The sequence below is a fragment of the Protopterus annectens genome, chromosome 2.part1 (assembly GCF_019279795.1).
Source record: "Protopterus annectens isolate FY-2018-M chromosome 2.part1, PAN1.0, whole genome shotgun sequence".
Lineage (NCBI taxonomy): Eukaryota > Metazoa > Chordata > Ceratodontiformes > Protopteridae > Protopterus > Protopterus annectens.
The window spans coordinates 1,217,929,815-1,217,943,605 of record NC_056729.1 but is presented as its reverse complement, the minus strand read 5'-3'; the positions used below and the strand labels follow the sequence as shown (position 1 = coordinate 1,217,943,605).

Genomic DNA, 13,791 nt, shown 5'->3' with positions numbered 1-13,791 from the left:
TAGGCTTGTAGGCTTTTTCTGGTAGATGCCTTGAATAGCAACCAGACCAATCAGGTACGTTCAGCACAGACACTCACTCTGCAGCCAGAAACAGTCAGGAATCAATGCACTCTGCTCCTACTCTCACCAGGATCAGAATATAAGCACAGATTCCAAGCTGTCACCTATAAAGCAGTTATTAGGCTTTCTGGTGATCAGCAGTTTCCAGGAAATAATGTAACTGCACTTCTTCTTTCACCAGGAGAAAACAGAAGCACTAATCCCAAGATTTATTTATTTTATTTTACTTATTTTATTTTACATTTGTTAACCGGGCTAGTCCAACTGGATGAATATCCATTTTCAGTAGAGGCCCGGGAAGATAAGCTCCAATTTGTACAATTTGTTAATACTAACTTAAACATCTAAGCATAACATTGACAAAAAATAAGAGAAATCTTTTTTAACATTTTTCAAACCTTGAATAGGTAGAAAGCAAGGAAAAGAAAAAGAAAGAAAGAGAAAAAAAGCAGAACTAGGAGTAGTAAAATTATAAAAAAGACCCTTGTTCATATATTGTGAGGAAAAAAATATCAGCAAGAGTAGACTTTGAGAAATCTAATTATCTAATAAAATTTGATAGACTGTGTTTATTAAGGAATTCACCGACATAGAAGTCTGAAGGTGAAAGATAAAAGAAAAAAAGTGTGTATAACATAAATTGCTTAAGGCAGAAGTTAGTCAGGATTACAACTAGGGCAAAGCCAGTGTTTTTTTAGGTATATTTTAAGTTTTGGTTTGAAGTTAGTTAGAGAGGAAATAGAGGTAAGATCAGGAGGAAGAAGGTTCCATTTTTTCCCAATGACATTAGAGAAGAGAGCATCGCCTGCTCTGTTGTTGGATTTGCTGGAGGAGATAAGTAATTTATTTGAGGAGTGCCGGGAGTTAAGATTCAGGTAGGGAGTAATAAGGGTAGATAGACTTGGGGTCTTCTTTGGTTGGTAAAGTATTTTGTGGGCCAGTGTAATTTGGTTAAACTCAAGTAGATTTTGAAATTCAAGCCAGCCTAGTTGAGATAGATTCTGGCAATGGTATGTTCTAAATGGTCGTCCAGTGGCAAATCTAGCAATGCTATTATAAGATTTAACCAGTTTAGAGAGATTGCTTTTTGAAAGGTGAGTATAGATAGTAGAAGCATATAGAAGTGAGGAGATAAGGTGGGAGTGGGCGATACTTGTTTTAGCTAAAGGAGTGAGGAATGGCTTAATTCTGTATAGGGCACCCATTTTTTTGTTGACTATGTTTACAGTATTGTTGATATGCTCATTGAAAATAAGGTGGTTGTCAATAGTAACCCCTTATAGTTTTGTTGTTAAGTCAGGTTGTATGTAAGTACCATTTTTTGATAGGACAGTGAAATCAGTAAGGGTGTGCTTTTGGGTTGGTGAAAATAGTAGGAGCTTCGTTTTTTTGGGCTTAAGTAGAAGACAGCGTTGAAGAAACCAAGACTCGACTTTATTAAATGCTTCTTGTGTTTTTAGTAAAAGATCAGATGAGGTCTTAGCTGAGCATAAAATTGTCGAGTCATCAGCATATTGTAAACATGTAGTTTGCGGAATAGCTAAGTGTAAGTCATTAATGAAAATTGAGAAGAGGAGTGGACCTAAAATAGAGCCCTGAGGGACTCCTAGGGTGACAGGCAGTAGGGAGGATAGTTGGTTATCCCATAGGACTGCTCGCTGTCGGTTAGTAAGATAGGCTCTGAACCAGTTTATAGCCTGAGTATCGAATGCGAGGTGTGTAAGAATGTTTATTAATAGCTGGTGATTAACCATATCGAAAGCTTTAGACAGGTCTATAAAGAGAGCTGATGTGAGGATGTTGTTGTTTCTGTTTTGGTTAATAGAGATGCAGAAAGACAGTAGAGCAGTTGTAGTACTGTGGTGTGGCCTGAAGCCATGTTGGCAATCAGCTAGCAAATTGTATTGAGTTAGATGGTTAAGTAATTGCTTTTGAATGCATTTTTCCATTATTTTTGCCAAAGGGGATAATAGAGCTATCGGGGGATAGAGTGGTCATTAGAGTTCCCTCTTTTATGGAGTGGAATGATGTGAGAGATTTTCCAGATGGTAGGGATTTCTCCCTCGGCAATAGTTCTGTTAATGAGGATGGAAATTGGGTAGGCTATAGCTTTGGCAGCTGTCTGCAAGTATTCTGCTGGTAACTGGTCTGCTGATGGAGTGCAAGGTTTAAGTTTTTGGATAAGTCTACAGATATCTTGAGTGGGGACAGGTTGTAATTGAAATATAGGGGCTAAGGTCTTGTTTGTGTTTGCAGGGAATGTAATATCAGGTGAAAGTTGGTTAGCTAGTGCTTGTATAGTTTCTGTGAAGTAGGTATTAAAGGCATTTGCTGCTTGTCTAGGATTTTCTTTTTGACTGCCTGTAGGGTTTGGAGTTTTGGTTTGACCTGGGTGAAGTAGTCTATTGATACTTGCCCAAAATTTTTGTGGGTTATTTTGGTATTTGGTTTGAGTGTTCATGTAGAATTGTTTCCTGTCTAAGAGAATAGCTAGTTTTGTTCTTTCTCAACTGTTTATAGGTGAGGTGATCTGAAGTACTTTTAGTAGTTCTCCATTTGGCCCAAGCTTTGTTTCTGAGTAGCATGTTTTGTCTGGTGTTTTTGGACAGCCAAGGGGCGGGTTTGGCTCTAATTCTTATGTTCCGCTTTGGAGCGTGGTGGTCAAGGATTGCTAGAAATTTGGAGTTAAAGTAGTTAACTGCCTCAGTGAGAGGTAGATTTTTTAAGGTGGTCCAATTACAGGCTTTGATTTCATTTTGGAATAATTCTGGGTTGAAGTCTCTATTGTATCTAATTGTTTTATATGTGATAGAATGGGGGACATCATTCTTTTCCCTGATCAGGTAGGTTAAGGAATGTTCACTGAGATTGTCAGGGAATATCCCTACTTTGTATGCTCGATGAGGTTTATTAATGAGTATCTAGTCTAGGATGCTTTCCTTTTTGCTGGATTTATTAATTCTGGTTGGGGAGGAAATAATTTGAGAGTACCCATGCAGGTCAATATGCAAGATGGGATCCTCTGTATTAATATTGTTCCAGTCAATGTTAAAGTCTCCCATAATGATGGTTTCTTGGGGGAAGTATGGGGATAGGGTACTGAGGATTTCCTCGAGTAAGCTGATGTTATCGCCTGGAGGTAAGTAGATGCAGATGATATATAAGGGCTTACTGGAGTTTAGTTGAAGTTTAGAGACAAGGATTTCAGCCTTGGTCTCAGGAAGAGCTTTGTAGTCAATGGGGGTAAGTTGTAGGCTATTTTTGAAGAGAATAGCTACTCCCCCTCCCTTCTTTTTTATGCGGTCGTGCCTTATAATACTGTAACCTGGAGGGGTGATATCAATATCTTTAGTATGGGGTTTGAGCCATGTTTCAGTTAGACATAGTATGTCAAAAGATTGATCATCTAATAATGCATGGAGGTGTGCAAGTTTGTTGTTTAAGCTGCGTATGTTGAGTTGTGCAATGAAAAGAGAGTTTGTAAGTTTAGTGGGAGTTTGTGTTGTGGGTGGAGAGGGGTTAAGATTATTAGCTTGAGGTAAGCTAGAAGGGCCTGGATTTGGATGTATATCACCATCTTGCAAGTGATTTGTTTTGGGTTTAATTAGATAGGGTAGAAACTGAGAGATTAAGCTTGGGAGTTTCCTAGTCTTTGGGAAATAGTACTTGATGTGAAGCAGTCTATGGTATTTTGCTAGAAGATAATGTGTTTCTGAGGTGATATTAATGTGGTTTTGGGCAGTGGCTATGATTAAGGTAGAATGAGTTGGAGGGTGGTAAGTATTTAGATTTTTTGTATGTTCAAAGGATGTTAAGAGGTAAGCTGAGGTGAGGCTCATTAAAAGTGAGGGGAAGAGTAGCAAGGTGAGCTGTGTGAAGAGAGTGTGGGATGGCATGACTAAAGGTTGATATTTAAAAGTAGTTAAAAAAGAGAGTGGGAGTGGTGAAGATGCTCTGCGGAAGTAAGTAGAGGAGAAAGAGCAGTATAAGAGGAGGGGAGAGGAACTGGTAGTATAATCAGGGTGGGGATAGTTAAATTGGTGACTACTGAGAGGCATAAGATGACTACTGAGAGGCAGAATGTGGGCTTTTCAGTAACTAGTGGTCTTGCAGTAGATGCTTAAAGGTAAGATGAAAAAAATGGTTTATCCTAAATACTGCCATGTGCACTAAGCAGTTAGATATGAAAGTGGGTAACTTAAGTTTTAGCTGAACAAAATGCTAAGTTTTAGTGGACAGCACTGTCAAACAAGCTGTTGAGTACTTACAGAAAGAAAACAGAATTCACTTGTCTACTCAGCTTTCAGCAGAAATTCCCACATAGGCAATTCACCCTCTTACAGAGAGCATTTTCTGCAACACAGGGTGACAATTTCTCCAGTGCAGCTTCTCGCAGCACCACTAGTTAAGAAAGCTTCTTTTGAGTCCCTGGAGATGCTCTCTAACGCACTCTGTAAGGAGGTTTCTCTCTCAGGCTGCAGGCCTCAGTGTTCTCCTCTTTGATCCACATGAATAGCTGCCCTAACCATTTTCTTGTCTTGCAAAGATATTGTTTACTTTGCATAATATCCTTTCAATGTTGCTAGAAAATAATATGTGAAGATAGCAATCATACTTTCATTAGTACTTCAAATGGGCTCAGTATTTATGGCATGTACCTTACTTTTAGCTCAGTACAGTATAGAATGTCATGCATAATACAAGAGACTCACACCAGTGTTCAAAGAAAATGGTCTGTATGCATACTAAAGACACATATGCCAAGACACACACACGCGCACCCACACACACACACGCACACACACACACACACACACACACACACACACACACACACACACACACACACACACGCACACACATGCACACACATGCACACACACACACGCATGCACACATATGCACACACACACACACACACACACACACACACACACACACACACACACACACACACACACAAACATACAAAAACACACAGATACACACTCACATGCACGCAAAACATTCATGCACTGACACCCATGTACCCACTGACACAGTAACAGGCAGATATATAGAAGCATATACTCTCATTCACACACACCATGATGTACATACAATGACATTCTGAGCAGAGTCTGTGCAGATTTTCATTAGTGAAATGCATAGCTGTACACACCAACACTGTCCCACATGCTTATGTGTCTAGAGCCCTAGCCCTGTACAGAATCCTCTACTGCACAAGTGTCCTACCAAGGCAGCTTGTTGTAAGCATATTTACAGAGGCCCTGCAGATGTGCCTCCACATTTACATGCAACAGTACTGATCACACTCCTCAGTAGCAGATAATGTACGCAGTCAGTTGTCAGTGACTCAGGTCAGTCTTGTCAAGTATGCAAGACAATTTGTACTTATCTTTAGTACTTCACTAGCTGACCATGAATACCAGCTACAGCCTGGCACAGAACAGATTTACTCACATTTATTTATTTTATTTATTTATTTTGCTTACTGGGATAGTCCAATTGGGTTAAAGAGCTCCAATCTTCCCTCCATCAACCACAAAAAATTTTGACCGCGCTATTAATACTATTTCCTTCCCTGGCTGCCACTGCCAACCATCAGACTCCACTCCAACTCCCCACAGAAATAGCTAATGCCTTCAACACCTTTCTTCACTTCAGCCATCCTAGCCATTCAAAAAAGCAAAAAAACCCTACCTCTTAACTATCTATGCCTAGCTCATGCCCCCACCCCATAACATTTCGGCCTCCACTGAAAAATGGACTTGTATCCAGTTGGACTAGCCCCGTTAAAATAAAAAAATAAATAAATTTTCAGTGGAGACCCGGGCAGAAAAGCTCCACATATAGAAATACATATGTTAGTATCTTTACAGTTATGTTTTTTTTCTTATGGTTACACACAAGTTTATTAGTATACAGCAACATCAAAAGCTGCACTACTAAATGTACTACTCCTCTGCCAATGTGCTGCTCCCTGTACTGTTATAGTGGTACGCTGCTACACTGTGTACTCTGCTTACTCTGTACTGCTGTGCATGTATTACTGGCAGCTTTTCTTCCCAGGCCCCCTCTGAAAATGGATCCTACCCAGTGGAGTAATCCAGTTATAAAAAAAAAAAAACAGTAAATCAACCAATCAATCAGTTGATCACATGGTCCAGATGCCTGAACTGCAATGTACAGAATCAAGTGTGTAGACTAATCAGAATAATAAAAATAAATATTATGAAACAGTTTATTACGAATACATGTAAGATATGTATCTGTAATAAATATATAAGACACATCTTTGGTTTTGGAAATGTTTTGTGCATATAGCTGTGGAATCTGATTAACTATGGTATGTATTTCTCCATGTTTCGACAAATATATTTCTAATTATAAGTATCAGAAATACATTACTGAAGACAGTAAGGTATAATTATTGATATATAATTTTACAGTTCCCATTGTAACAAATATAGAATTTGCAATAGCCACTAAGATTAAGTAAAATACAAAAACCTTTGTTTCAAGTTATTCCACGTTAGAAATAACAAAGCTGAAGAGTTTTTTCACAGACAGGCAGAGTCCCCTGATGTCAATATTCTGGCAGCTACTTTCCTAACCACCCTTGTTACTTAATTATTCTGAGTCTATATTTCTACAGCATAAGGACAAAAAACAAATACAATGTTCTTCCTCATACTGGGGTATAGGGAAGCTTGCCCCAGCAGGAATAACTAGTATTCTGAATTTGTTTTGTAAACATTTTCCTTGTTATGGCATATTTGGCACATATAATTTCAGTTTTGTGACACTTTTGGTGTTGTAGCTTTGCTGTTTGTTGTTTTGGCAAAATGGGATGCAATATTCAGCAGCATATCCTTCGCATACACATGAGCCTGATGCAGATGGTGCTTATATAAGTTTGACACCAAGGTAACTACAAATAGGCAACCGGGATTCAAAATGAATCCTTCTCTGTGGATATTAAAGAGATTTGGATTGCCACTCTGAACATTAAAACTCTGAGCAGCTAATGAAGGACATTCTTACAGGCTTTATAAAGAGAAAATTCATCTTCAGTGATTCTTATGTTTCATATCCTATCTCACAGGTTGCAGTGATCCCATACCAAAAAAAAAAGAAAAAGAAATTTCAAAAAGCAACAGAACACACAGTAATACAAATAGAGCAAAAAGACGTATAAAATACATAAAAATCAGCAGATGCAGAGACTTCTCCTCAACGACTGCCCACACATTAAAGGTAATTTCTTTTCTACTACATCAACATAAGAAAACAGATTACCTTACACAAATGGGCTTTTAAAGATAATTTTCCTGAAATATTTTCCCAGAAACTAGTACCAGGACCATTTCCACATGCACACATTCTTAGCATATTTGCACAGCCCTGTGCAGAATCTTACAACCACTGAATAAGCATTTAGAACCGTGGACACCCTGCAAGCAAAATGTATAGGATTTTTACTCAAGATTCTTTGGGATAGCACTGAAATATAACAATTGGAAAGCTGTAGTCTTACTGTCTAAATCAAAGGCATGATGTACACCCTCACCACCAACAATATCCTATCAGTAAATCATAACACTTGGACAGTAACTTTAGACATGGAAAACACTGACTTGCATATCCTTATATGTAGTTTGCATAGGAAACTTCAGCACTTCCAGACTGTCCAGTTTGATTTCCATTTCTTAACTATACCACTTAGCCTATATACGTTTTTTTTTTTTATAAAATGTCTACCACCAGACTGCATTCCAAGGAATATTTCACATTCATATATATACATTGGTAGATGGCTATTTTATCACAACACTTTCAATTATTTACTTTTTTTAATCTGCTAACTGCGGCCATAACACAAGGGTTAAAGGAATGCATATAGACAGTCTGGAGTAGCCAATGAACCAACATGTTTTCCTAAGAGATGGGAGGAAACTCTAGAAAAAGGTCCACACAGATAAAGAAAAAACAGAAATAATACACACAGAAACTGAATGGTGTGGTCTTTAACTGTGGGCCATGGAACTGTGAGGCAGACAGTTTCACCACTGAGCCACTTTGCTGTCAACTCAACTAAAGTGTCTTATTGCAACAGCTTTGCCACTTCTGCATCCACTTATTAGCGGAGACTTAAGACATCAAGTAGAATGCCAGTAATAATTATCAATTTTCCCAAAACAAAGGTCTTCTTTCCTCTGGACAATTAAAATCATTTTAAGTTTCACAAGCCACCTAGCAAGCCAGTCAGCTGTATTAGGATGACAATACATCTTTTTGATGTTCCATAAGGTCATTTTTAGGGGTACATAGAAACTAGCAAGAAAATATGAATTTTAAAATGAGAGCTAGCGAGCAGTCTCAGAAATTTTTATAAAAAGCATTTTTTTATGTTAGTTATGTACAGGAAATACTTAATAAAGTTAGAAATACACCCAATAATTTTTGTAAACATCTATACTCAAAAGCAAAACATTTCATATGATAATCATGCACTTGTCATAAAATATAGCTTATGTTCCTCTCAGTTACTTTTCGCTGTCTACAGTCAGTTTAAAGATTCAGTGATGTTTAGAAAAGTTCATCACTGTGTTGCTTTTGTGTACACTTAAGACTTGAGCTTGGAAAATATGCTGTCAAGAGAAATCATTTTATTCCAGGGATCATGGAGAAGTTGTGTCAGCTTCTCTATATTATACTGCTCAGAACTTAGTGAAGAATTTAAATTAAGCAAATGCCTGTGCTTTGGATAATAACAGCATACATACAACAGGAAACAACAGCAGTATGAGGTTTCAAAATATTTGTTTTTATGCGCTTTGTTTCAGCTCTTCAAAACAGGAGTTGTCAAACTTGTGGAGATGTAATGTCTGTCAGTATGGTTATAAATACCACAATCTCTCCCTAGCTCACAAGAAAGAGGTCAAAATATTGAAAAAAACCAATGCAATATTGTATCTTTTGTACTTCATCTTTTTGTACGTGTAGTCTTTATCCTGGGAAAAAGCAAAATAATATAAAAATAAAGAACATAAGGGCATGGCAGGGACAGACTGAACAAAGCTAATATTCATGGAGCTAAAGACTGTTGATGAAGTTAGCCTACGCTGTGTGTCAAAGGTACAGGCTAAAACATCTGTTTCCTGCATGATGAGGAGGAAATAGCAGCAATAAACTTTTTTCAGATGGAACAAAATTAATTCATCATCAGAACATGTACACTGTTATGGGATTAAATTAATGTATAATGTGTCTTTTACATAACACGTGTTTTAACTGAGTTTTTTTTTTAAGAAAAATAAAATGTTGCTTTATTAAAACTATCCCACCAGAAAAACTTGGTGAAGCCTGAAGTTCTGTAAACTTTGTTTAGAATTTCTATCTTTTACAAATTTATTGTGACATTCATATGTATGTAGGCAGTTTAAAAAAAAAGTAATAGTTCAAGACCTTGGGATTCATGTAGTTGTGTGTCCAGATCTCGATATAATGTCCTACATGATAAAAGTTCAGTGGCTAATAAAAGTTGCAGCATCAGGCTCCAGAGATACTACTACAACCAGTTGCGGGGATTACATCAACTTCAAATGAGTTTACTTAACAGTAATGTATTTCACTTCCCTGTATCATCACAAATACTAACAAAAAGATGCTTCAGCTTATTCCCTGAGAATCCATAGGATAGCTCCCAAAACACGGTCTCTAAATGGGTGCTCCTGGGACATAAATTCAAAAGGTAGGAGAGCAATGGCTCTAACTCTGAAAACAGATAAACAAACACATCATCCAATAGTTTAACAGATAAATGATCACATCCTCATGAGGTGCATAAACAAATACGCAGAAATTAGTGAAAACAGAATAGGCAGAGAAGCCCTGAGTATTAATGACATGGGGACAGGGCTACAACTCAACATTTGTAGTAGTCTGCCTATGAGGAGAATCTCAGAAAAGGTGATGGTCACTAATAGTCAAGTGGCACATGGAAAGGCTAGTCTTCCTCAAAATAACAGCCCAGTGAGGGATTCTAGCCAAGGCTCTGTTTGCAAATCTTATGTTTCTTTCTTGTCATTTTCAAACTTGGAAGATGGAAGCTTTTTCCTTCCTTTGTTTTGATTCTAATACAGGTAATAATGACTGCCAAAAAAACAGGGCTAACATAATTCTCATAAAATCCAAAAGGTCTTAACGGTTCCCACTACTGGATTTAACACATTTTCCAGCTATAGGTACTCTATGCAAACTGCCACACAAACTGCATCAAAGTTTAGGCCAGCCTAAAACCTGTTAGCTTGCACATATAGATGGCTTTCTTTTAACTGTAAGCAATTCAATATTGTCTAAAAAGTGATTCGCTTTCTATGAGGAGTGAGAAAGCTTTCAAAGTGGATACTATTAAACTCAAACAGATTTTCTTTTTGTCAGGTAAATAGAAGCTTGACCCAAATTCCAGAGTCATAAGTCAAACATCACACTCACAGACTGAAAAGTGAAAAGGCACAGGCATTTAGAAGACATGTAGCTTAAACATGGGTGTCTTTAAGGAGACATCTGCATATATTTCATGGGTTATAACTAAAACTACAGGAGATTTAAGGTATTAGACAATGAGAAGTCTTGCTTAGCTGGGTCTTTTCTTAGAATTCTTACTGAATGGTTTGTCTTTGAGACCTTTTTACCCTTTGGTTTGGAAATTCCATGGTTATCAGACTACCTGAATTCCCTTTATTAAAACAGGACTTGTCACATCTATCTTTTAAAGGACACCTATCAATATTTGTTAATCTACCTTTCACACGTCAGGTTACAACTGAACCTATAGTTATCTCTGAATAGATATATAGTCACATAGTGAATATTCTATATGTCAAAAATACCATATACTACAGTAGGAACTTTGTAGCAGCCAGTATAAGAAACATGGTACTTTAGTGTTTCATGTAAATGCCCTAGGAAATGTGATTTACCTGACAAATGCTGTTAATAGAAGGACTGGGAGCCCACAATGGCAGAGACATTTGCATCTCACCGCAGAGGACTTCTGAGCCTTGGGTGGACACTCAAGGTGGGTCATGACCAAAGAAAGCAGGAAAAACAGAATGAGATCCTATGGATTAACTTAAAAGCTTACAGGAATTATATATACAAATGAATTTATAACAGTTTGTCTTGAAGGAGAACCGCACTATTCCTTTGAAGAGCATGGGAGGTGCTGAACCAGAGCACAGGGGCATATGCCCCACTGTGAAATGATGTGCCTGGTAAGTGCCTCAGTCCCTGTAATAGTAAAACTAAACACTTAAGTAAAAAAAGGTCTCTCTCCCTCTCTCTTTTAGCATTGATCTACAGTACAAGCACATGTCTTCAAGAGCCAGGATCTAATCTTTGCGGTTGGATGATTATCAAGGTCCACTCTCACTTGGCTACTGGTCCAATTCAAAGTACTGTCTGTTTTTGGTATAAGGGTGGACTGTGCTTAGAGGTAAAATGGAAAGCACATTCTTTTTATAGACACTGGTAACAGCAATCATAGAAGTGGAGACTGAGTTTGGAGGTAAAACAGAAAATGCATTATAAAACATTTGCAATCAGGTGTGTGTGTGAGTGTATGTGTGTGTGTGTGTGTGTGTGTGTGTGTGTGTGTGTGTGTGTGTGTGTGTGTGTGTGTATGATACCTCTCAACTGTACAGATTTTTACAGAATGTTCAGATTTTTGGCTCATATTTTTGGTCATTTTCTCATAAAATTGTGGTTTTCTGGCAAATCATTGGCAAATTATTGAGGATTAAAGTCAGAAAATAATGACAGACATTTGAGTTTCAGACTTCATACCCTTCAGAAAATGTTATGCTAATGTAAAACATGTTATTCTATGAATTTTTTAAGTTTGTAACAGGAATATTTTATAAAGTGTCCCAATTTGTGGGCCTTTGTCCCTCCATTACTGATGGCTTTGTCCAGATTTCCTGCTGTAAGATGTTGCGAGGTATGGTGTGTGTGTGTGTGTGTGTGTGTGTGTGTGTGTGTGTGTGTGTGTGTGTGTGTGTGTGTGTGTGTGTGTGTGTGTGTGTGTGTGTGTGTGTACTCAGATTACTGAAACCTGCTACTTTGTTGTTTAAGGTCACATACCGCAGACATTACTTGCTGGAAACATCATTAGAATCAGAAGACATTTTCATTCTTGTGCTGGAAATGTATATTCCACAAAGTAATGTTCCAGTTTACTGTAGCAATGACAAGCTACTGTGTGTTCTGATGAAAATCCAGAAGCTTAGATTATGCAAGTAGACCAAAAGGGAACTACAGGTAGTAGACCGATGGATAGAGTTGTACCAACATTTAGCCACAAGAAAAGTGTCAGGAGCATACTTTGGAATGTAAGAGGTGGGTCCTAAGGTTTGCGTTGAAGTGTTCTGGATTTATGATTTGCCTTAGGTCTTATGGGAGAGTACTCCACCATTTGGATACATATGATGAATACATTGCTTCACCATGTTTATTGATCTACAGACTTGTGTAAGACATGTGCCCTTAGACTTGAGAGATGTAGCTGGAGAGTACCATATAATTACTGTCTTCAGTGCTGGACATTTGTTTGAGTGATAAAGTATACTTTAGGCCAGTTTAAGTTGATTTAATTTTTGATAGCTGGTGAATTCTAACCAGTTTATCTGATTGAGTGATTGACAATGATGAGTTTTAATTGGAAGGTGTGTTGCAAATGTTGGTATTTTATTATAACTGTTATATAACTTTTTTAGCCTTATAATAAGTGTAAAAAATTTATGTTGCAACCAAGTGACTGTTCTGGCAAGCAAAATGAGACTGGACATTAGAATAACTTATTGTAAGCATAAAGTACTAATTGTAACAATTATGTGAGCTTCCTTCATAGTTGCTAATAAATATTCCATGTTTTGCACGTTTGTTCACCATTTTGAGAAGTAAGCTGGTATTCATAGTCAATTATGCAAATGCACTGAGGCTATCCACGATGTTCATAGACAAGCACAGCTGAGCCATAGGATTCATACAGGCCACTTAAGCCAATGCATGATGACCTGGAATGTGCTTATGCAAATTTACAAATAATGAGATGTAAATGAGAAGTGTTGTAACTCTGTATGCAAATGAAGTATGTTTTACACCATTTGTGATTCATAGTCAAATTCTGTATGCAAATGAAGTATGCTTTACACCATTTGTGATTCATAGTCAAATTTTCCCACTTTTCAATGCTGATTGCAGGTGCGCTATATAAAATTAAGTCTTATAAAAGCTATAAGAGTTGCAATCGGTGGGTATGCTTTCACTTGCTGTTAGCTTTGCTATTTCCATATCTGAGGTGCCTGTCTTATCTGGACCAAAACCACTTGCACCCACTGGTGCTCACCATCCAAGAAGGTGAAAATGTAAACAAAGGATTATGCATTATAACTTTGATAATCAGGAAATCTTTGAAAGTTTCAGAGTGGACAGGACCATTATAAGCATCTTAGTGGGTATGTTTGACCCCCATAGATGCAACTGAAGAAATGCACAGACTTCCTATCCCTGTGGACTCCAAGGTATGTATAAACCTCACTACACTTGCTACAGGGACCTTCAAGATGAAGGGGGGACACACTGGGATTACACAAGCTTCTGCCTCTAGGATACTGCAGCATTTCCTGCATGTAGTCCTGATAAGAGTTTCTCCCATTCGATTCT

The 13,791-nt window shown here is 37.7% G+C and overlaps 1 protein-coding gene across 4 annotated transcripts in view; it reads right to left on the bottom strand.

The window, feature by feature from the left end:
• KLHL29 (kelch like family member 29) overlaps positions 1-13,791 on the bottom strand; it is a 2,735,259-nt gene that overhangs the window by 2,056,578 nt on the left and 664,890 nt on the right. The window lies entirely within an intron of this gene.